The sequence below is a fragment of the Rhineura floridana genome, chromosome 9 (assembly GCF_030035675.1).
Source record: "Rhineura floridana isolate rRhiFlo1 chromosome 9, rRhiFlo1.hap2, whole genome shotgun sequence".
NCBI classification, from domain to species: Eukaryota; Metazoa; Chordata; class Lepidosauria; order Squamata; family Rhineuridae; genus Rhineura; species Rhineura floridana.
In genome coordinates this window covers 122,950,560-122,975,706 of record NC_084488.1, presented here as the reverse complement: position 1 = coordinate 122,975,706, position 25,147 = coordinate 122,950,560, and the positions used below count along the sequence as shown (strand labels likewise).

The window sequence follows — 25,147 nt, the reverse complement described above, 5'->3', positions numbered from 1 at the left end:
CCTGACAGTTGGTTGTCCAGCCTCTGCTTAAAGACCCCTGATGAATGGATACCACACAGCTCTGATTTGTTAATTGTCAATTCATCGATAAGGCCTAGAATGTCATCTCTTGTCACCCCTATTTGCTACAGATCTTCAGCCACTTTCCTGGGAAAGTCACTTCTCAGGCATAGTAAAAGCAGTGTCTGCATCATGTCCGCACCGTACATTTAAAGCACATGGCTTCCCTCAAAGAATTATGGGTACTGTAGTTTGTTAAGTGTGCTGGGAATTATAGCTTTGGAAGGAATACAGATGGATCTCAGCTCTGCCCACCGGGGTACTTGGTGCAGCATCATGGTAGATCTGAGGGTCGGGGAGGTGGGGTTGCTGTTGTCTATAAGAGTTCCATCTCACTCACCAAGCACCATGTTCATTCAGTTACTGGCCTGGAGTGTTTGCACCTTGTGTTGGGCCAGAGGGACAGGCTGGGAATCCTTTTGGTGTACCGCCCACCTTGCTGCCCAATGGCTTCCCTAACTGAGCTGGCGGAAGTGGTCTCGGAGATATTGCTGAAATCCCCCAGATTATTAGTACTGGAGGATTTCAACATTCATGCCGAGACCACTTTGTCCGGTGCGGCTCATGACTTCATGGCTTCCATGACAGCCATGGGGCTGTCTCAATATGTTAGTGGTCCAACGCATGTATCGGGGCACACTCTAGACCTTGTTTTTGCTACTGAGCATAGGGATATTGATCTGGATGTGGGGAGTCTTACAACACTCCCTTTGTCATGGACAGATCACTGCTTGCTGAAGTTTAGACTTTCAGTAGCCTCTTCCCTCTGCAAGGGTGGGGGACCTATTAAATTGGTCCGCCCCCGGAGACTAATGGATCCTGAAGGTTTTCAAAGGGCTCTGGGGGATTTTCCGGCTGATAGGACTGGCGCTCCTGCTGAAGCCCTGGTCGCTCTGTGGAATACGGAGATGACTCGGGCTGTTGACACGATCGCTCCTGCACGCCCTCTCCTGTGTAGAGCTCATACAGCTCCATGGTATACTCCGGAGCTGAGAGCGATGAAGCAAGATAGGAGGCGGCTTGAGCGGAAATGGAGGCGAACTCCCAACGGATACAATTATGCACTGGTTAGTGTTTCGACTAAGATGTATGTAGGAGCGGTGAAGGCAGCCAAAAAACATCATTTTGCTGCCACTATTAAATCATTCCTTTGCCGCCCAGCAGAGCTCTTCCGAGTTGTCTGGAGGCTTCTTCATGTAAACCCTCCGGACACGGTGGAATCATCGGAGGCCCGCTGTAATTAGTTTGCCGATCACTTCCAGAACAAGATCTCATGCATCCGCCGGGACTTAGACTCTCAAGTTATAGCAGTTGATCCTAGTGAGGTGTCCAGAGCACAGTCTTGTCATGTTTTGTTGGATGAGTTCCAGTTGGTTCAGCTTGAGGACGTGGACAAGGTGCTTGGACAGGTACGTGCAACCACTTCGGTACTAGATCCTTGCCCCTCTTGGCTAATAAAAACTAGCAGGGATGGAACAGGTAGCTGGGCCAAGGAAGTGATAAATGCCTCTTTACGAGAGGGAGTGGTCCCCAGCTGTCTTAAAGAGGCAGTGGTAAGGCCACTTTTGAAAAAGCCTTCCTTGGACCCAGACAATTTTAACAGCTACAGGCCAGTGGCGAATGTTCCATTCCTGGGCAAGGTCTTGGAACAAGTGGTTGCTGGCCAGTTCCAAGCGCTATTGGATGAAACCGATTATCTAGATCCATTTCAATCGGGTTTTAGGCCCGGTTTTGGCACCGAGACAGCCTTGGTCGCCCTGTATGATGACCTATGTCGGGAGAGAGACAGAGGGAGTGTAACTCTGTTGATACTCCTTGATCTCTCTGCGGCTTTTGATACCATCGACCATGGTATCCTTCTGGAGAGGCTCGCGGAGTTGGGAGTTGGAGGTACTGCTTGGCAGTGGTTCCGCTCCTACTTGGCGGGTCGTCTCCAGAAGGTAGTGCTTGGGGAACATTGCTCGACACCGTGGGTTCTCCAATATGGGGTCCCGCAGGGGTCAGTTTTGTCCCCCCTGCTTTTTAATATCTACATGAAGCCATTAGGTGAGGTCATCAGGAGTTTTGGAGTGCGTTGTCACCAGTATGCTGATGACACGCAGCTCTACTTCTCCTTTTCATCTTGCTCAGGTGAGGCTGTCGATGTGCTGAACCGTTGCCTGGCCGCGACAATGGACTGGATGAGAGTTAACAAACTGAAGCTCAATCCAGACAAGACTGAGATGCTGTTGGTGGACGGGTTCTCTGATCAGATGGTGGATATATACCCTGTCCTGGACGGGGTTACACTCCCCCTAAAGGAGCGGGTTCGTAGTCTGGGAGTCTTCCTACACTCTTCCCTCTCACTTGAGGCTCAAGTAGCCTCGGTGGCAAGGAATGTGTTCTACCAACTTCGGTTGGTAGCCCAGCTACGTCCCTATTTGAGTAAAGAGGACCTTACATCAGTGGTACATGCTCTGGTAACCTCGCGTATGGATTACTGCAATGCGCTCTACGTAGGGCTACCTCTGAAGACAGTTCAGAAGCTACAGCTAGGGCAAAACGCGGCAGCCAGACTGCTAACAAGAACTAAGTGGTCCGAGCATATAACACCTGTTCTGGCCAGCTTGCACTGGCTGCCAATATGTTTCCGGGCTAGATTCAAAGTGTTGGTATTAACCTATAAAGCCTTATACGGTGCAGGACCACGTTACCTTGCGGAACGCCTCTTCCGATATGAACCGGCCCGTGCACTACGTTCTGCTACGAAGGCCCTCCTCCGGGTTCCAACTCACAGGGAGGCCCGGAGGGTGATGACAAGATCTAGGGCCTTCTCAGTGGTGGCCCCCGAACTATGGAATAGTCTCCCCGAGGAAGTGCGCCTGGCGCCGACTCTGCTTTCCTTTCGGCGCCAGGTTAAAACCTTCTTATTCTCCGAAGCATTTTAATCTAAATTGATTTAAAGATGTTACTGCACTGATTTGGATTGTATTATGTTGTATTATATTGTGTTATTTATTGTATTTTTTATGCTTTGTATTTCTATGTTCACCGCCCAGAGAGCTATTGCTAGTCGGGCGGTATATAAATTTAATAAATAAATAAATAAAATAATAAATACCAGTTTTGCTTCTCTCAGTCTCTCATATTTCTAATCTTAAATTCAGTTCTCTAAATTTTTGCAGGAATCTGCAATTTGTTTTAAAAAAATGACATTCTTTCAGTATTTTAGTGCCAATTTCTCCTAATAAGCACATTTTTGTATGCAGTGTAATGTACACATTTTTGCAAGCAATTTCTCCTAATATAATGTATTTTGTATTTGTCTTCATGAATATATTCATTTTAATGCACATTTCCCCCCAATATATGCATACTTTGTAAACATTCTTTGGTTGAAGAATTGCACTGTAAACTCTGGAGAAGTCTGACTCTTGGACGATGACTGTGTTTCATTTCTAACATTGTCTTGGAAAGTGTGAATTTGACTGATTTGGCTTTAAATGCAAACTGCATAGAATCCCCCCCCCATCCCTAGTGAAGGGAAAACTACAGTGCCCAGGATTCTTTTGGGGAATCCATGTACTTTAAATGTGTGTTAAATGTGTATGAGCCAACAGCAGGAGTGATAACCTTTGGCCCGCCAGATGTTGCTGAACTACAACTCCCATCAGCCCTAGCAAGCATGGCCAATAGCCAGGGACTGTGGGAGTTGTAGTTCAGCAACATCTGGAAGGCCCAAGGTTCCCCTCACCTGGCCTACAGCATCTGCAGGGAAGCTTCATCTGATGGGTGCTTCAGACGTCTCCTAAAAACGTATTTGTTTACCTAAGTCTCTTTGAAAGTTTTGAGAGTGCTGTCCTGGTCAGTTAGTGACTTACTGTTTTAAATGAGGGGTTTTCATTGTATTTATTGATTTTTATTTGTATTTTATTGTATTCCTTATATTTTTGATTTTATAATTTCTGTAAACCCCTGCAGGTATTTTTGCCAAAATATTAAGTAGTATCTACGTTTTCTCAATAAATAAATCTGTCTCTCAGCCCCACACCTCTGCTGTGGCTTCAAGGGCAGAAGAGATGCCTTTAAAACACACCAGAGGCAGGCACCTCTCCTTTAAGGAGAGGTCTGAAGCTGGTTCAGGCCAGTGGCCCACCTAGTCCAGCACCCTGTTCTCACAGTGGCCAACCAGATGTCTCTTCTGGGAAGTCCCAGAGCAAGACAGCACTCCCCTCGCTTGTGATTCCCAGCAATTGGTATTCAGAGGCACATTGCGATTGTGGCTAGTAGCCACTGATTGCCTTACCCTCCTCCATGAATTTGTCTAATCCTCTTTTAAAGCCATCCAAGCTGGTGGCCATCATTGCTCCTGTGAGAGTGAGTTCCATAATTTAACTATGTGCTATGTGAAGAAGTCCTTTTTTTTTGTCTGTCTTGAATCTTCCAACACTCAGCTTCATCAGATGTCCAAGAGTTCTAGTGTTATGAGAGAGGCAGAAAAGCATTTCTCTCTCCACATTCTCCATGCCATGCATAATTTTAGACACTTCTACCATGTCACCTGTGACTCGCCTTTTCTCTAAACTAAAAAGCCCCAAATGCTGCAGGCTTTCCTCATAGGGGAGTCTCTCCATCCCCTTGAGCCAATGTGACATAGTGGTTAGAGTGTTGGACTATGACCTGGGAGATCAGGGTTCGAATCCCCACATAGCCATGAAGCTCCCTGGGTGACCTTGGGCCAGTGACTGCCTCAGCCTCAGAGGGAGGCAATAGTAAACCCCCTCTCGATACCACTTATGAAAACCCTATTCATAGGGTCGCCATAAGTCAGGATTGACTTGAAGGCAGTCCTTTTCCATTTTAAAAAGCATGAAAAGGATTCAGTTGTCTTTCAGGCATCCAGGACTGGAGGAACCTGAGTTGCCCTCCAGAGATCCTTGGACTACAACTCCCATCCTCCCTGACCATTGGTACGCTGGCTGAGGCTGATGGGAGCTGGAGTCCCGCTGCATCGTCAAGGCCACAGGGTCCCTACGCCTGTGTGAAATCTTGCAAACAGGATAGGCAGAAAGCGGGCAGAACTCCACCACAAGGCTGATGCATGTTCTTTTTATTGAGCTGGATCCGAGTCAGGACTTCCTTTCCTTGTCACCACGCAAGCCTCAGCAGCTTTAAATAACTGGGGAACAGAAAAAGGTGCAAGCAGCAGCCGGCGGCCAATGGCAGGACTAAGGTGCTGAGGAAAAGCAAGAGGGCCCCCAGCACTTCATTATAAAAGACTTCGGTGGCAGGCACCAAGGCATCGAGAAAGATCAGCGTGGCAGGGACCATGTGGTCGTGCAGGACGGAGAGAGGAAGGGAGAGGGAGATGATGGCGTGGAAAATGATCTCTGCAAGGAAGATGCTGTAAACCAGGAGGACCAGGACGACAGCCATCTGCTCGAGAGCCCCAATGATTCTGCTTGCGACCGAACGTAGACTGAGGGCTTTCTTTGGCTGAGTTAGGGGTGCCTTGGGATTGATCTTCTCCTCGTGTGACACATTGAGCCTAGAAGGGGGGGATGGAGATAGATTGGACATAGGAAGGGGCCTTCTACTGGGTCAAACCAGTGGCCCATTGCACTTGGCATTTTGATAAAGCCAGTTCACACATTCAGCTGAGAATCCAGTGACAACGAGGCCCCAAGTGATGAGCATGTGAGCCTAAATCAGCCTTCCAAGAACGTAATGTATTGTTTCAACTAGAAGGGAAAGCAAAACTCCCTATCTGGGGCTACGCCCACCTATTTGGCAAGATTTCGCCGGGCTGCTACCGCGGCAGAGAACATCAAGCGAAATGGACTGCGAGCCCCTGCCCTGGGATCAAACAGGAGGGCAGCCCCACACTCTGCATGCCGGCCGCCAGCTCCCCGCAGACCCCCGGCACAGAGACTCCCTGCTTGGCACACGGAGGCGCCCTGCCTCCATCTCCAGCATGGCAGAGCCCTCCTTGTTTGTTCCCGAGGTGGTTTCTGCCACCAAACATACCTGAACTGGGGGTTGCTGTAGCCTAAGCCGGGGGGGGGAGGTTCTTGTCCACGGTGGTTGAACTGGTAGGTTCTGAGTTTGGGGGCAGAGGGAGGTAGCAGAAAATCTATATTTGAGTTGCATTGTGTGTTGCGATTTTTATTGTATTCTTCTATTTATGGTATTGAGTTTTGCTTGGTGTGCTTTTGTACTGTTATCTTTGTATATATTTTTGAGATTTTTTTGTAAGTTGCTTTGAGTTTCATTTTGGAAAAAAGTGACTAATAAATATCATTAATAAATAATACATAAATAACGTCTGCACAGACTGGCAGTGGCTCTCCATGGTTTCAGAGCGAGACGGACCCATCGTCTGCCTTCTCATATGCGGTGTCTCTTTTTCTTTTGGGATAGGATCACAGTTCAGAAGTAGGGCATCTTATTTGCATGCAAAACACCCCAAGTTCAATCCCCAGCTTCTTCAGGTAGGGTCTGAAAAGTCTGTGCAGAGCTTACAGAGTTCAATGGATTCATACAGGGGACATTCCCAACCATACCTAGAGATGCTGGGGATTGAACCTAAAGTCTTCTGAATGCAGAGCAGATGCTCTACCAATGAGATACAAATTCTTCCAAGCTACACAGGAAGTGGATTGGACTGTGAAAGACCAACCCAAATGGTGTTTGCATTTTGACAAATTTGTAGGGCAGCAGAATATCTCAGAGAGGAGGTCAGGTCTCCTGCTCCCCTGGTGCATTCACTATAGCTGCCCAATTTCCCTGCTTTTCAAAGTTTGATAGAAATATCTGTGGGCTATAGGTACATTCTTAAACTGCAAGGGTTTTTTTTGCCTATTAGTGAATTTCTCTGCTTTTTAATTGGGGAGGTAAGAACTGGGATCCTGTGCACATTTGCTGAGAATGGATTGATTATTTGCATGCTTATTGAGTTCAATGGGATTTACCATGGGGGAGAAGGAAGGGGAGGGGAGAGGGAAGGAGGAAGGAAGGGAGAGAGAGAAGGAGGAGGGGTAAGGAGGGGTAAGGGGGGGATTGGAAGGGATAGGGGAGGGGGAGGGAGAGGCAAAGGAAGGGGGAGGGAAGGGGCAAGAGGGAGGGGATAGGAAGGAGGAGGAGGGAAGGACAGGTTTGATCATTTGCATACTTTTTGAGTTCAATGGGATTTACACCTGTGCAAGCATTTGAAATGTGCTGTTGGAGGAGAGTTTTGCAGATACCATGTACCATGAAAAAGACAAATAATTGGGTGTTAGAACAAATTAAACCAGAATTATCACTAGAAGCTAAAATGATGAAACTGGGGTATTCATCCTTTGGACACCTAATTAGAAGACCTGATTCACTAGAAAAGACAATAATGCTGGGGAAAACAGAAGGGAGTAGAGAAAGAGGAAGGCCAAACAAGAGATAAATTGATTCCATAAAGGAAGCCATAGACCTGAGCTTACAAGATCTGAACAGGGTGGTTTATAACAGATGCTGTTGGAGGTTGCTGATTCATTGGGTCGCCATGAGTCGAAATCGACTTGAAGGCACATAACAACAACAAATCATGCTTAGAACAGGTGAAACTGACCTGAGTGAGAGGGAGGGAGGGAGGGAGGGAGGGGGGAAGGGAGGGAGGGAGGGGAGGGGGGAAGAGGGCAGGGAGGGGAGGAGGAGGGAGAAAGGGAGAGGGGATTGGGTGGGTGGGTTGGCGGGCACTGGGCAGAGGGGAAGCCCCTTTCCTTACCAAATGGAAAACATCATTGCTTTTCAGAGTTTCCCCCACCTTTTTATTCTACAGCAGGCACATGAAGCCTCCCACCCAAATTTAAACCAAAGCTGTCCCTGGCCACATCCACACCAGACCTTTATTTCACTTTACACAGTCATGGCTTCTCCCAAAGAATCCTGGGAAATGTAGTTAGTGAAGGGTTCTGACAGTTGCTAGGAGACGCCCTGTTCCCCTTACAGACCTTCAGTCAGAGTGGCTGACTGTTAAGCCACTGTGGCCCCTGGAGCTCTGTCAGGGGAATACGAATCTCCTCTCAGCACCTTTCACAAACTACACTTCTCAGGATTCTCTGGGGGGGAGCCATAACTTTCTAAAGTGAAATAAATGGTGTGGCCCCCTGATTAGCCAAGCCAAACAGCTGTGAGTCTGGCTTTTAGAACACTGACAGTTGGTTCTTACTCCAATGCTACATTTCTTAAATCAATTAAAAATCAGCCAGGCATTTTTTTTTCACTTTTAAACTGCAGAAGATGAAGGTCAGAGTATGGAGCAAGATCAGTAAGAGGATAACAGGTACTCTGTGAACATGGCTGATTTTTAATGAATTTCAACAGATTATGAGAACTCTCAGAGAAAAAAGTCCAAAAGGGCTCTGGGGTTTCCCCCCTCTTTTTACACTTTGAACTGTCTATTCTCTGTGACTCTTTTGTGTATCACCATGAAAATTGGCAGGGTTGTTAAGGAAGCGTTTCTGAGTTCAGGACTATAAGTTTTGTAAGGTTTTGTTTTGAAATGAGCTTATAGGAAGCATCAGAATGGCATGGGGGTATTTTCAATTTAACATTGCGGAATGTGAAAAAACCATGCTGGCTATAGTATACAACCACTCTCATGGCTGTATAATTCCTAATTGATTCTATATGTGTGAGCCACCAGAATACAGTTCACACAGTCTGCATATACACTATACCTTTAAAACACATCCCAAACATATTAAAGCACATTCCGAACACATTGCCTCCCTCCCTAAAGAATCCTGGGAATGGTGGTTTGTTAAGGGTGCTGGGAATTGTAGCTCTGTGAGGAGTAAACTACAGTTTCCAGGATTTTTGGAGAGAGGGGTTAATGTGCTTTGAATGTGCACTACAGTTATGGTGCGTGTGTACACAGCCACAGAGAGACAAACAGACAAATAAATACTTGTTGGGCTTCCGGTGTGCCAAATGTTGACTTTTTCAGCAGCCCAGAAACATCTTAATCCAACCTACCCCAGGCTGGTGCCTTCCAGCTGAAGCGCACTGAGAATTACCCCCACCATTAGGAACTCCAGAGACCATGGTGCTGGAGAAGCCTTCAACTCACCGGCTGCTTTCTGAGCGAGCCATTTCTATCCCCGCGTGTTCTCCTCCAGCATGTATGTCTTCATTCCTTCATCCAGATCTTTCCCTTCTTGGCTGGACTCCAGCTCTTGCCAGCCCAACAGGCTTGTGTGGCCTCTGCAGGGCCCATTATCCTGGGAGGACAAGCCAGCTGGTGACCACATCACCTGGCACTGATGTCATAAATTAGGCTGGGCAGCCAAGAGGCTGGATAATGGCCTGATGAGGTTGCAACAGGAAAGAGGCTCCAGTTGAGATCTAGGAACATACAGAGCAGCCTTGTACCGATTCAGCCCATTGTCTAGCTCAGTATTGTTAACAGTGACTGGCAAGGGCGTGGCCTCGGGAGAGAAGCCTGGATCCGGCCCCTGAACCTCAGGTTCCTCACCCGTGTAATAGGAAGTTGTGCTTTATTATGCTCCACAATTTAAAAAGCCTTCCTCCTCGCTTAGAGATCTCGTTGTAGAGTCGGGAGAGATGCCTGGAACACTTTTAGGCTGAGAGAACAGCTTGCCCAAGGCCATGTAGAGCCAAGGAGAGGGGCTGTCTCTCAGAAGCAGAGCACCTGCCCGGCATGCAGAAGGTCCCAGGTCCAGTCCTCAGAATCTCCAGGTAGGGCAGGGAGAGGCCCCTGCCTGAACCCCTGGGGATCTGCTGCCAGCCAGTGCAGACACAGAATCATAGAATAGTAGAGTTGGAAGGGTCCTACGAGGCCATCGAGTCCAACCCCCTGCTCAATGCAGGAATCCAAATCAAAGCATTCCCGACAGATGGCTCCTGAATGCCTCCAGTGTTGGAGAGCCCACTACCTCTCTAGGTCATTGGTTCCATTGTCGTATGGCTCTAACGGTTAGGAAGTTTTCCCTGATGTCCGGTCAAGGTAGATCCAGACAAAGCTGACGTTTATTGAAAGCACACTCAAATGTAGCAGGGAAAACAAGCAGGCCTTGCTCTGTCCATTTTTGTCTCTGGCCTCGCCCGCCTCTGGCATGTGGCCCCCGGAAGGTTGCCCAGAAGGGAATCCGGCCCTCGGTGCCTGCCTTATATCCAAGTAGACCACAGGGACTCACAAGATGGGGGGGGGGATGGGGCACTTGCTCTCTCTGTGATCCATAGTAAGCAATGATGTTTTTGTCTCTGTCCAGGGTGGCAAAATTTGCTCTAAGAGCCAGGCGTCAGAAAAACCTAATGGGGTTGAGTAGGGTGTGTTCTTGTGCTATCATGGCTGTACCATCTGCGCATCAATTTACAGGGAGGGTTACTGTGCCTTTTGCCCCGGAGAGGTGGTTTTATTTCAGCTTCGTTGCTGCTGTTACTTTCTGCATGTTCTCTGTTGTTTGACGAAATGTGTTTAATTGGCTTGTGTTTTTATATGTATTTTTTTGTATTTTGAATTTCTATTTGTACTGAATTGTGGTAGCCTATGGCTTTGAGCAATAATAAACTGAGCAACTGTAGATTTTCTCTCTCCTTTGCAGACTAGATTGATCTGAGATGTCACCGTTTTGGGATATTTTATGGTGTTATTTATTGATACTGTTGTAGTTTTTTAAAATTATTATGTTCTGAATTGTTTTTATTATATTGTTTTGTTTTTGCTCTGGAAGCCGCTTTGAGGTCACCTGGTGATGAAAAGCAGCATACAAAGATACTAAATAATAATGATTCTCGCTCTCTCTAAATCCATAATCCAAACTCCTAGCGTTCATTTAAAAAGTAAGCTTCTAGCAGTTGTAGAACCTGAGACATAAGGCAAAATGTAGAGGAACGAGGCTCATTCTTTGTATGTGGGAAGGTAGGGGGGGGTTTGGGGGGGAGCAATGGAGGGAATTAGGAAGGATCCATCTAATCCTTTAGAGGCCAAGGCAAGATGCTTCCGGCCAAGCAGCAACAGGCTGCTTTTTTATTTTATCCCAACAACTGGCATTCATGGATAGACTGCTTCTTATCCTGGAGGGTCTACAAAGGTCTTTGAAGAGCTAGAACCTTCCCAAAAAAATCAGCTCAAGGGTTCCAGATCCAAGTTATAGAGTTGGAAGGGTCCTACGAGGCCATCGAGTCCAACCCCCTGCTCAATGCAGGAATCCAAATCAAAGCATTTCCGACAGATGTCCAGCTGCCTCTTGAATGCCTCCAGTGTTGGACAGCCCGCTACCTCTCTAGGTCATTGGTTCCATTGTCGTATGGCTCTAACAGTTAGGAAGTTTTCCCTGATGTCCAGACAGTAAAGAGCTAAATGGGCCAATGGGTCTGCATCTGTACGGGCGGCTTCCTCTGCTGCCGTGCTACGTCGTGTGCTTTAAACGTGCTGTAAGTGTCTGGTGTGTACACAGACAGAATGTGTTTGAGATAACGCTTTATGAGCTGTGCTCTTAAACTGTGTACCATGCTATGATCTAAGCATTTTAACGTGCCTTAATGCACCTTAGCATTTTGTTGTGTGCACTACCTTGTGAGGTTTATGTCAGCTTAAAAAATACATTTATTTATTTATTTATTATTTATTTGATTTATATCCCGCCTTTCCACCAGCAGGAGCCCAGGGCGGCAAACAAAAGTACTAAAAACACTTTAAAACATCATAAAAACAGACCTTAAAATACATTAAAACAAAACAACTTTAAAAACATTTTTTTGAAAAAGCTTTAAAGACATCTTTTTTTAAAAAAAAAACAGGTTAAAAACATATTGTTTGGGGGGGAAAGGTTTTAAAAAAATATTAAAAAGCAATTCCAACACAGAGCAGACTTTTATGAGTATTCTTACTTTCTTTGGAAGGATTTGGGCAAGTTTTTTGCAAACTCCCCGTCACAAAGTAGAACAAAGTCGATTATGACTTATTGCTACCCTATGCATCTTTTTTTGGTATATTCATTGGGTTTTCATGGTAAGAGGTATTCAGAGGTGGTTCAGCATTGCCTTCCTCTAAGCCTACGGCAGCTGGTATTCCCAGGCGGTCTCCCTTCCAAGTACCAACCAGGCCTGACCCTGTTTAGCTTCCAAGATCAGACGAGATCGGGTGTGTTCAGGGTAGTATGGCCAAAGATAGATAGATATAAAAATTGTTTTTTAATGAACCAGTAACCAATACCTTTAAAATGTTTGCATTATCGGCACACGTGGGACAAGGATTGTGTCACTCACACCATAATCTCAAGGTATGATTCATTTTTATCATTACTCTCTTGACACCCAGCAGTTGAAGAAGATTTCACCCAGGAGAAACAACACTCAAGCAAGAAGTTCTCGACCTGCTTTTAGTGATGAAATTATAGAGGGTGTGTAGGGAGGGTGTGAATCCTACTTTACAGAGGACAGTCCTCTATTGGAAGGAATCCCCATGTCCAGATGTGGGGAATGTTTGGCCCCCTGAAGGTTGCTGAAGGACAGCTCCCATCAGCCCCAGCAAGCCTTGCTGGACAATTGGACGGTAACCCTGGAGACCCAACTATGGTTTTTGTCTTTAAATGAATCCCCATGATTAAGCACCCTCCCTCATCTAATTCTTTGCCCATTTGATTGCTCCCCCCCCCCAAATAAAAAACACAAGCAACCACCATCCAATGTTAATGGGGGTTTCTTCTGCCTCTGAGCAGAAAATAGCATAGGAAGATCTATGGTCTGGGACAATCTGAAAGAGCAGAAGTGGACAATGGAGGGATTTCTAAGGGCTGGGTTGGAGCATGGAAGAGTCTAGAAGGGCAGGTGTAGGGTCAGGGCAGAATCTTCATGCTCTTCCAGAGTACTGGAAGAATCTGGAGTTGGCTGGCTCCTGAGATGCTAGTCATGATCACCTGGCTAAACATGGTTTTACTGGTTGGACCAGAAAAAAGCTGGCTGTCCCTCGATCAAGGGCGTGTGACTTTGCACTTTGGAGGAGAGATTTCCAATGGGATAGAGCATACAGGTCAGCCAACAGGTGGCCTGAGGGCTGTCAGAGTTTCAGACCTCTGGCAAGAACAAACTGTCCCTCCCCTGGCTGCCAGCTATACACAGAGAGAGGGGAGGGCAAAAGAAAGAGAGAAGGGATGGCAGAGAGAGAAAGAGTAAAAAGAGAGAATGTTTAAGAGAGAGAGAGGGAGGGAGAGGGGGAGAGAGAGAGAGAGAGAGAGAGAGAGGTGTTCTCTCACCCTCTTTTTGCTCGACTCACCCACCACTGGCTTCATTCCCCCAACAGATTACTTTCGAGGCAATGTGACCCTGGACTAGAGAGTGGAACCCACATCCTTCCCCTGCATGCATACACACACACACATTTAGTCCACACCTGAACCCCTCGCCCCGGCCTGCCCCAGGGAGAAGAAACACAGCCAGGCACAGCCCCCCATCCTCCTTGGTGCTGTATTCAGTGAGAGCTCACAAAACCGGTTCATGGACGTGGAACTGCTGTGCCAAGATCTCACTCATCCACTGCAGGCAGAAGAGGAGCAGCAGAGCGGAAAGCAGGAACTGGAGGATGAGGAGAGCCGAGGGGATGAGGGTGCTGAACAGGACCTGGACGGCCGCAAACAGGAGGGCGGTGCAGAGCAAGGCAACGTAGGCTGTGAAGGCACAGACCCCCAGGAACAGAATGATGCTCAGGACCATCTTGATGCCACTGAAGAAGGACTCCAGGAACCCGCCGCCCTCGATGGACATGGCCACTACTTTGCAGCAGGGAGTCGACAGCAGCGGCGACAGCTCCGACTGCTGCTCTTGCGATGGCTTCTGGCGAGCCATGGCGATCCCCCTGGAGAGGCACAGAAATCCTGCTGTAGTCCAACTTTTCTATGGATACCCTGGGCTGTCTAAAAGATACCTAGAGAGGAGACAGGCAACTGGGGATTTCTTCTCCCGCGGTCTTTCTCCAGGTACCCCTGCCTTCTGAGCGGAGGCAGGATGTGATTGGGGAAAGGGCTTTTCCAGTGGTGGCACCCCATCTATGGAAGCATAGGGCTGTAGCGAATCCAGCAGCCTTCTCCTTGCGCACTGGAACTTCGTCTCCTCTCCTCCCCTCTGCAGCGCCCCACACACCCTCAAAATCTGCTCTAGAGAGTTGAGGGACCCTCCAGAACAAATTTTGGGGGTATATGGTGAGAGGAAAGGGAAGTCCTGTTGCACAAGCAGAAGTCCACATGCGCAGGGTTGGATACCATTAATATTTACTTGTAGCCATAGGCCATTGCAAATACAGTAAAATGCCTATGAGCACAGACTTTAAAACATGGATAAATATACTCTTTGTTTAAAATTCATTCAAAATTAAAATAAACTTTACAACTTTCCGGGGTTCCTCTTAGATTTAGCTCGCTCATATGAAGAAGTCACCTTTACAAACTCCCCAGACATTTGGTTCAAGATTCGCACTTGGAGTTTCATTGCTGCAATTGCAAACAGGGCAAGTTGATATGGGGTGGTATCCAGCTAAAAAGGTGCACTAGCACAAGGATTAGCGGTAGCACAACAGGATATTCCTCCCCTCTCTCTTCCCCTGTGCATGCTCCATGCTGTCCCCAAATCTGCTCTGGAGGGTAGGGGAAACTCCCAGGACAAATTTAAGGGGAGGAGAGGGGGAGGTTGTCCCATTGTGCAAGAAGAAATCCTTGCGCTGATGGCACAATCTGCTTCACACGATGCTGAATACAACCCATGGTATATACTCCTATTCATCGGAAAACAAGCAAGTAAGTATCTCCTGTATTGGCCACCCACAACGTTGCAACAGAAGACAAGATAACAATTTCTTTCTAGGAGAGGCCTTCAGTGGGCAGTGCAGTAAATAATGAACTAAATCAACCATCTCCACAGGTGCACAGTCTGTTTTCTCACAACTCAACCCAAACTCCCCAGACATGCCTGCCTTTGGTGCCTTCAGTGCTATGTTTCGGGTGCTGCCAGGTGCAGACCTTTTTACTTGCCTGGGCATTTTAATCATTCCCTCTGTCTGCAATCTTCATGCTGTGGATGCCATTCCTTATGTATCACAAGTGAGAACTAAGAAAGTGCTGCTCAGTGGCCACAGAAGGACTGACTGCTGGAGGGGGGAATGGAAAACTAGGTAGGACGGGGAAAAGAACATATGCTGGAGGAAGGCATGGCTGGCCGACTGGAGCAGCACACAGGAGCATTCCACGCTGCAACATTTTGACGCAGGTCCCACACAGCTCTCTTCAGGCATAAGAACCTAGGAAGCTGCCTTGTATTCAGAACTTTGGTCCATCTAGCTCAGTATTGTCTGCACTGACTGGCAGTAGCTCTCCAGGGTTTCAGGCAGGCGTCTCTCCAGGGATGTTGCCAAGGATTAAAGCTGGAACATTTTGCATGCGAGGCAGACGCTCTACCATTGAGCTGCGGCCCTTTCCCAAGGTGCCTTTGCTGATGTAGCCAAAAGCACTGGGCCTCGATGTTGGGTGCCCGGATGTTGTAGGATGTCAACTCCCATCATCCCTGTGCGCGAGCTAAAATTGGCTGGGGATGTTGGAACGATTGTCCATTGGTTCATACGAAGGGTTATTACTGTAGATACTGGCAGAACTACGGCAGAGTAAGCAGCAAAGAGCAGACAGGGTAGTGATGCTTGAGCCTATTTGTTACATCGAGGTTTCCAGAAGTACAAAAAGGCTTTAGGGGAACTACACACACACGCCTGAAAAAGGGGAATCCAAACAAAAATGCAGTGAGGACTGAATGTACTCAGTGGTCATAAAATGCAGACTATGCTGCTGGGGAAATGGAAACTAGAGGCTGGAATCCTCAGTAGCAGCGCACTATGCTACAACATTTTGTTGCGGATCCCACTTATCCTTTGGGCTGGGCGAATCTGTCAGCTTCACTTTCTCATTGTTTTCCAGCCTTAAGTTCCAGTCTCCACATTTCCACATCCGTTTGCAATTTTAAAAAAAAGTCCTCATGAAAATTCATCAGTGTTTTAGTGCAAATTTCTCAGAATAAACACACGTTTGCAAAGCAATTGTGCCTAATACACGTTTTTGCAAAGCAGTTTTCCCTCATATAATGCATTTCTCTATGTTATTTTCACAAATGTATGCATCTTTAGGCACAATTTACTGCAGTACACATTTTTGTATGCACATGCTACGGCTGCAGAACCGCACTGCAAAATTTGGAGAAGGGCAAATTGCGAAGGATGGCTGCATTTCAGCTAGGGTGTTGTTTTGGAAAGTGCAAACTGAGCAGGTTCGCCTTTAAATGGGAACTGCATTGAATTTCTCCCCATCCCTCTTTATCAATGCTACATTTATTTTTTGCTCACAATAAGTGGGTTATTTCATAGTTTGTGTTTGCTTTTATGCTGCTCTTGATCCTTTGATTATTTGTTCGCAAAATTTGCTGTTTTAACACCTTTCCTTGAACAAGTTTAATCTGATTTTCATTCCAGTGCTTTGGGAATTAAATGCCTTTGTGGGGCACAGGGAAAGGAGAAAAATCCTTTAAATTGGGGTCAGGAAAGTCTGTGGCCTTCTATGTCTTGTTGCATGGACTCCAGCTCCCATCATGCCTAGCTCCAGGGGCAGTTGGTGAGGCAGCGTGGGTGAGACTGCATTCGTCTCCTGGCTGCCAAACACAGTGGACCACTGCCACCGACTGAGAGGGGGAGGGACGAGGCACAAGGAAATCAGCGCAGTGTTGATGGTGTAGTTGTCCAGGGTCTCGGGAGTACTTAGACCCCATTTCTTCTTTGGAGAGCAGGGCCCCTATGTCTCCAGTGTCCTTTCCTGTTGATTGGAGCCAGTCACAATGAAAGGAAGCATGACACCTACTGAGAAGACTCTTCTCAGCAGCTAACAAGCATGTTGCTTGGCTCCAAGGGACATCTGTTGTTGTGGGAGGAGGCGCACACTGGAAGGGCAGGAGCATGGAGATGACGACACAGAGCAAGCAAGCAAGGGAAAATGGAAAATGAGGTAGGGGAAGGGAGAACTTGGGCTGAAGGGGGTCTCTCGCTTGCTCACTTTCTCTCCTGCACAGTCTCCAATTTGTTTGTTTGTTTGTTAACAAGGATCTTATTCTCAACCCCGCAGCAAATGAAGGTGGAAGGGGAAGATGTGTGGTTTTGTTCCGGCCCAAAGCCAGGAGCAGGAGGGGAGGAGGAGGGAAAGAGAGAGAAAATATGTAGGCTTCACAGCACAGAAACATTTTCAGCAGACTTTAAAACAGAAGACGCCTGCAGAAACTCCATTGCCCTTCTGGGTTCCTTGTCTTTCTCAACGTATCTTCGCTCTCCTCCACCAGCTAGTTCCCCCTCAGGGTTGGCAGAAGTTCAACAGATGTTTCCACTCTCATCACTGTGCCTGTACACTGGGAACAGGCAGCAGCTTCCAGGCTCAATCCCTGGCATCTCCAAATAGGTCTGAGAATCCCTCGTGCCTGGGAACCTGGAGAGCGGCTGCCAGTCAGTGTTCGGGATGGGGGAGAAGTTTGACTCAGTTTTGCCTTTCAAGCCAAACCTACGAAACTGGTGCTTTCTGATATAATATGAGAGCTGAAAGACAGCCACTCTTTGAAATTTGCACTTGTCCGAATTTTGTGATGTAGTTCTCCAACTGTACAATGTTTACAAAAATGCAAATATTACAGGAAAGCGTGCATTAAAATGAATATATTAGTGAAAATATCATGCAAACATGCATTATATTAAGAGAAATGGCAAGATGTGGTACATTGAAACTACCTACAAAAATGTGTTTATTAGGAGAAATTCATGATAAAATGCTGAAGAATTTTCATGAAGATTTTTTTTTAAAAAAATTGCAAATTGCTGCAGAAGTATGGAGGACTGAATTTAGGAATGGAAAAATAAGCAACCAAGAGAAGCAAAACTGACAGAGACTTCTACCATCAGTCAGTGTCAGCAGGACTGAGCTATGTGGATCAGTGATATGACTCGGTATCAGGCAAGTTCCTTTATTCACAAGGAGCATCCATAGCTCAGTGGCACCATCTGCCTTGCACACGGAAGGTCACAAGTTCAATCCGTGGCTGGGAATGTCACCTGCCTGAAACCCTGGAGAGCCGCTGCCTGTCAGTGTAGACACAAGTGAGTTACATGCACCCATGGTCTGACTCGGTAGAAGGCACCCCCCCATGTTCCTGAGTTGTTACATTCAGGGGCTGGCCCTGCTTGCAATCTATTTCTTCCTCCCCGAGTGCTCCCTTCCTTCTGTGCCTGCTCCTACAAAATCCCTGCATGCCCCATCTCTGCCATTCTCCCTTCTCCAAGGAAACCAGTGATATAAAACAACCCGGCCCCCCTCATAATACTTGGGGTGAAATAGGGTCCAATGTATGGTCTTGACGCTACCAAGGCAGGAAAGCCAAAACTTACCTCCCTTCTAGAGTGAGCTCAGCATCGGATGTTACCCCTGTGCCTGTCCTTGGGTCCGAATTCTTGACCCGTTCATTGGGCAGGGGTGGCTCTCACACCCCTTCCCAGCTTAAGGGGAGTGGCTGTCCTGGGGGGAGCACTCTGTTGCTTGACCACTGATGTCACAAACCCAGCTAGATGGGTGATGATAGCCCTGCCAGTCACCCAGCCCTTTGTCTCTTTCGCTCTCATCACAGCTGAGATTGCATTCTGTCACGGAGGTAATGTATGCTGTTTCACGCAACAACGCACACATGCCAACAGGGGTTATGGGCCCAGATCCACAGCGCATTACACGCGAGTAAGTTGCTGGTCTGAACGGCAGACGGAGTTCCAGAGAGGGCAGCTTGATTGATTGTACCAGACGGAGGTGAGCAACATGGCTGTAAACCTGTCTGGGGGTGGCTTGCCGATGGAACGGCTTAATGAAAAGAATTATGGCAGCTGGAAGCCGAGAATGCGGGCTTTGCTAGTAAAAGAAGATTTATGGGAAGCTATTGAAGGTACACCCCCTGCACCCCTTTCAGCGGCTTGGACTAGGAACGATGAGCGAGCTCAAGCTTTTATACTTCTGGCTCTATCAGACTCTCAACTGCTACACGTGAGGGATGTTACAAACGCCAAACAGATGTGGGACCGGTTGGAAGGCATTCATGTGCAACAGACTGCGGGATCTAGATTGTGTTTGGCACGGAAGCTGTATCAAATGCGCTTCACGGGTGAGTGCGACATGTGTGAGCATCTCACGGAATTCAGACGCCTGTTTGCTGAGCTGACAGACCGAGGCGTCGAACACTCTGAACTTCAGAAGACCTATCTGATCCTGGCTTCACTCGATGGGACTTGGAATAATATGGTCATGGCTTTCAAAGCCATGCCTGACGGAGGTTTGAACGTTGCGTTTATTGAGGAAAAGCTGACCCAAGAATGGCAGCGAAGACAGGAGGCGAAAAGAGCCGAGTCGATGGAAGCTGTCAGGAGGCAAGAGGTGAAAAATGCCGTGCCGAAGGATTATAAACAGGAGCAGCAACAGAAAAAATTGAACCAAAACTCAGCCATCCTTCGAAGTTTTGCAATGCAATTCTCCAGCCAAGTAACTGGAGCGCAATGCATTGACTAGGGCAGAGCCAACCAATGTGATGTGCCCTGTGGATTTCAATTCCCATCATCCCTGACCTTTGACCATGCTGGCTGGGGCTGATGGGAGTTGGAGTTCAAAACATCTGCAAGGCACCATGTTGGCTACTCTTGTAGTAGGGTCAAGTATGCATAAAAATGCATATATTAGTGAAAATAGTGCATTATTTTAGGGGAAATTGCTTTGCAAAAATGCACATATTAGGCAGAATTGCATAGAAAATGTGCTTATAAATTTGTACTGAAATGCTGATAAATTTTCATGTGGACCCTTTTTTAAAAAATCACAGAGTGGAGAATTGAACTTAAGGTTGGGGAAAAACAAGAAACTACGTGAAACTAAAGGTGACAGATTCACCCACCCTTAGTGCTGGCCACCATTAACCTCATTTTACCTGGTTACCAGACTAGACAAGGGCCTCCCACGAGAACATAAAAAGAGCCTGCTGAATCAGGCCAATCAAGGCCAGCATCTTGTTCTCACAGCGGCCAACCAGATGCCTCTGGGAAGCCTGCAAGCAGGACCTGAGTGCAACAGTGCTCTCCCCATGCCCAGTTTAGCACCAGAAGAAAGCCATACACTTGTCCATGCAAGAGACATGTGTGTTTATTGCAGTGTTTGATGCAAATAGGAAGCTTCCTCAGGGTCTTGCTTTGCAATGGGGCTATCTCCAAGTCCTGCTGATTTCAGACGCCTCAGGAGATTCCTCTATCATCTTGGACTGCAACCACGAGGAGACAGCAGAGAGCAGCAAGGAGAGGACAGCAGAGAAGAAGAAGTAGACGATGCGGCGACCCAGATGGGAAGTGATGCGGAGTACATCAGAGAGTGGGTGGGCCAGTGGGCCAAGGAAGTGGCAAGTGGCTAGCAGATGGTCACGGAACCTGTCATTCATCAAGAAGTAATAGATGGTTGGGAGCGCAACCATGAAAGTGGCAATGCACATGGCTGTACCCTTCCACTAGGCAGCATCATGGTCTGTAATTCTGTGGCACTTTCCCTGGAAAGGAACAGACAAGAGCCTTGGGTGAATTTGAGACAATTGGCAGAAGAGGCCATTCACAAGTGCCAGAGGAGACTGTCAACCCAACTTAGAAGACATTTAATCAGGTGATGGTTCCAGTGAAGATTAACTGATGAATGGATTGTTTCAATCTGGGGGAAGTTGCATAGTACCATGGACAGCCTTCCCCAACCAGGTGCCCTCTGGATGTTTTGGGCTGCAGCTGTCATCAACCCCAGCCAGCACAGCCGTATTTCTGCTACAAATTTCATTAGCCCTGACCAGTATGCCCATGTTTGGGATTCCCTCCAGCCAGCGTGGCTGTAATGTATGTGAAGAAATGTCTCATCTATCCTTTTTATAAGTGCGTATGACAAAAATAATGTGTCGGGTTCCTCTTTCAAAAGAACAACAACCAGTAGCAGCGAACTGCCATCTGATTAATTGAGGATGCCTTTTTAGTCAATGAACAGTGAAATCCTATGCAGAGTTATTAATTGCACTGAACAGGACTTCTTCCTGACTCATAAAAACAGGCTGTACAGAGGTTTTGCATACATCTAACCCAAGGGTGGGCAACTTCAGGAGCTGAGTGTGGCCTTCTCCAGGCCTCTCTGCCTGGCCCTAGGGACTCTCCTAAGGCCACACCTCTCACTGGCCATGCTGCACTCCCCCCTTGAGTGCTGTTGCCTGGTTGGAAATGTGTCTGTGAACTGGATTTAATGCCAGTGTAAAACAAACTCGTGACTCGTGCATGGCTGGAATGTAGCTTACTGTAGAACGTTCAGAGGCACATCCATTCAGTGGTGGCTGATGACTCCGTGTCAGCAGGGCAGTGGAATCCATTCCAGGTTTTACTCTGACCTTTAAAAGAGCTGTCCAAAGTTATGAACCCGTTTTGGAAATATGTTTCAGCACCTTGGATAGCTCCTTGAAAATTCAGACTAAAACCCGGAGTGGATTCCACTGCTCCGCTGACATGGAGCCACCAGGCGCTGCTGCTGCATCCATTGCTCTGCACACTTTTTCTTCGGTTACATGACACATTTTTGCCTCTGGCCCTGCCCATCACTGGCATGCGGCCCTCAGAAGATTCCCTGCAAGGGAATGTAGTCCTCTTAATAGGCACATGGAGAGGCAATATTTGACAGGACTACAGCTTTGGAGAAAGTGATTTTCACCAAGAGCATAGCACAGAAGAAAGGTATAAACCTCCCCTTCCTGTGCCTTGCAGTCCTGGTGAAAATTAGCCCTCCTCTCCCTCCCCACACCAATAATTAGTTGACATGTTTACAAATGACATGTTTTGCATCAGGTTTTGTTCATCCCTGAGTGAGCTTGCGGCTGAGAAGGAAGAATCTAGTTTTTTATTTTAAACTATTTGTAGGCCACTGACTCAAGGAGGATTACACAAGAACAATTTTTTAAAATGCAGTTCCAATGGCTAGTAAGATGACTTTTCAAAAAACAAACCACACCCACAAACAATCTTAAGAAAGCAGCAATAAGAAGACACAACCTGCCCCAAATTAAAACATAATTTTAGCAAACCCAACAGCTAAAATAAGGAGCACCAGCAGCAAAAAAAGGTATTGCTCATGCCTAGACAGCTCTTCAAAGGTCTGGAGCACCTTTCACCAACCTGGTGCCTTCCAGATGTTCTGGACTACCACTCCCATCAGCCCCAGCTAGCACAGCCATGCTGACTGGGGCTGATGGGAGTTGTAGTCCAAAACACACACCATATTAGCAGCTAGCTCTGGAGAGCTGTGGGGCCACAACAGTTGAGGTGTGTCTTATTCCTGCTCTCCTGAGGAGCTCTGATGATACCCTTCTGTTAACAGGGTTTTTGTCTTTTAAGGTGGCTACTTATTGCCCTCAGTCCATGGGATAGGGTGCAAAGTCTACTTTCAGCCACCCAGTTACAGGGCCCCATTTGCTTATGCAGAGACCTCCAAGAATATTCATCCTTTGGTTGATGTCCAGTTTCCCCCTAAGCAGCTCTGCCCACCTTCCCAGCACCAAATTCCCACCCAGAAGGCTGTCCATGGTCTGCACCTCTCAGACTGCAGTCTGGAGCTAACCTGTGGGCCAGAGAGAGCTCCTATAGTCCAACAGGTGCAGCATCTTGGTTAAGGTGCCATTTCATGGTGGGAGCACGTGGGTCTCACGTGCTCAGAGAGCTCCCATTGTGAAGCAGAGAACAAAGCCGCCACCCACCTATGAGGTCACCAGCCAAGCAGCCAATAGGAAGGTGAGAACACGAGAAGAGCCTGGCTGCCACATCAGGCTAAAGGCCCATCTGGCCCCGCATCCTGCTCTCAGAGGTGCCAACCAGATGCCTCTGGAAAGCCCACAAGCAGGAAATGATCGCAAATGCTTCTGCGCCACTAGCAGCTGATGCACCAGAACTGAAGTTTGCTCTCCATATGCAGGAGAAGGAGGTGGGCATGAGGTGGCAGAATGGACCATACCATGTCAAACTACAGGTAGGGGATGCTGCTTCAGAATATTAGCCCTTGTTTTTAAAAGAACTCTGCAAATAGAAAACAAGCCCATCAAGTAGTGGTGCAGCTAGGGAATTTTAGACAAGGCCAACCTGATGCCCTTCAGATGTTGCAGAACTCCAACCTCACTCAGCCCTGATTTCAACCCACTGCTCAATGCAGGAATCCAACTTGGCAAGGCTCATTTAACACGGACAGGAATTCGAGCCTTCACTTCCTCAGTCCAGTTCTCCAGAATGCTCTGCCAGCTGGTTCAGCAAGTGCCTTCCATCTCAACTTTTAAACACCTGCTGGAAACCTCTCTGTTCCACCAGGCTTATGCAGGCAATAAAGAAGATGCCTTTTTTGCAACAGTTGACCTTTGTTTTTGTTGTATTTTTAATTTTTTTTAATTGTATGTTTTGCTTTAAACTTGCTGTAAACTGCTTTGATGTTTTTAACAAAATAGGGGTATACAAATGTATTTATAAATAAATAAATAAAGCATACTCAACAGGTGGCTGCCCAGCTGCAGAGAAATCCAGCTGCAGAGGGCCAGTCTTGCATTTGCAGAGAGCTGATAACAGAAGGGAACACTCAGAAATGTTCTCCCCAGTCCTCAGGTCTGAAGGAGTGCTATCTACCCTCCTCCTCCTTTTTCCTGCGGTGTGTGTAGACCAGGCTTAAGGAGATTGGAGGAGCAACCCTTGGCACAAATGCCACCTGTGCTGCTGGTTTTGGGGGGCTATGAGGCTCTGGGAGAGGAAGAGGAAGGGACTGGCTATGCTAGGGTTGCCAGGTTCTTGGCCTGAGACTGATCCTATATCTTTAGGAGAAGAGAAAGTCAGCCAAGTGCAGGTGTTCTTGCAACACCGTAATGGGAAAAACCACAAGGTGGAATTCTCCCTTCCCCCTGCACAACTTTTAAAGATACAGAAGACCTCTGGGAGGCTGGGCCTGGCAACCAAGAAGTCTTCTGTATCTTTAGGAGAAGAGAAAGTCAGCCAAGTGCAGGTGTTCTTGCAACACTGTAATGGGAAAAACCACAAGGTGGAATACTCCCTTCCCCCTGCACAACTTTTAAAGAAGGCCTCTTGGTTGCCAGGCCCAGACTCCAAGAGGTCTTCTGTATAGTTAAAAGTTGTGCAGGGGGAAGGGAGTATTCCATCTTGTGGTTTTTCCCATTACAGGGTTGCAAGAACACCTGCACTTGGCTGACTTTCTCTTCTTCTAAAGATACAGGATCAGTCTCAGGCCCTGAACCTGGCAACCCTATATGGCACAGTAAAGCCTACCCACCAGTTTGCCTCTCCTGCACTGGGCAGTATAATATATCCATGCAACTGGAACCAGCAATAACATGGGTACTAGCCATGATGGCTGTGTTCTATCTCCACTGTCGGAGGCAGCATGCCTTTGAATGGCAATTGATGGGAACCACAAATGGGGAGAGTGCTGCCCTGCTCAGGTCCTGCTGCTTGTGGGCTTCCCATGGGGGCACCTGGTTGGCCACTGTGAGAACAGGATGCTGGACTGGATGGGCCACTGGCCTGATCCAGCAGCCAGGCTCTCATTGTCTTCTTATGTTATGTTCACATATTAAAGTGTGCAATGCTCCTGTTCAGTTTCAGCCAGCCAGCCAGCCGTGCCCCCTTCCAGGATACTCCATTCCATTCCCTCTTCCTTTGTGTTTTTTTTGCTTGTTTGTTTTCCCCATGGCCTCTGAGCACGCTCAGCCCTCCTTAGGCTGTTTGACGGGGGAGGGGCTATGCTCCCCTTGGGTTTTTTTTCACCCCTAAAAAATATATTTTGTACTTCTGAGAATCTTGGCGGTTCCCCAAGTCTGCTAACGCCTCCCTCTCGCATGTGCGTAAAGGTGTCATTTTGACTCAGAGAATTCAGTTTGCTATTAGCATATAGGATATGTTGTTACAGGCTCCCTCCTGCCCCAAAGCTGAAAAGTGCAAGGGACAATTCTGCTATGTTATCTTTTA

General features: G+C 47.4%; 1 pseudogene; it reads right to left on the bottom strand.

Moving 5' to 3' along the window:
- Positions 1-12,090: 12,090 nt before the first annotated feature.
- LOC133364602 (5S ribosomal RNA) lies at positions 12,091-12,209 on the bottom strand (annotated as a pseudogene).
- Between the last annotated feature and the right edge of the window lie 12,938 nt (positions 12,210-25,147).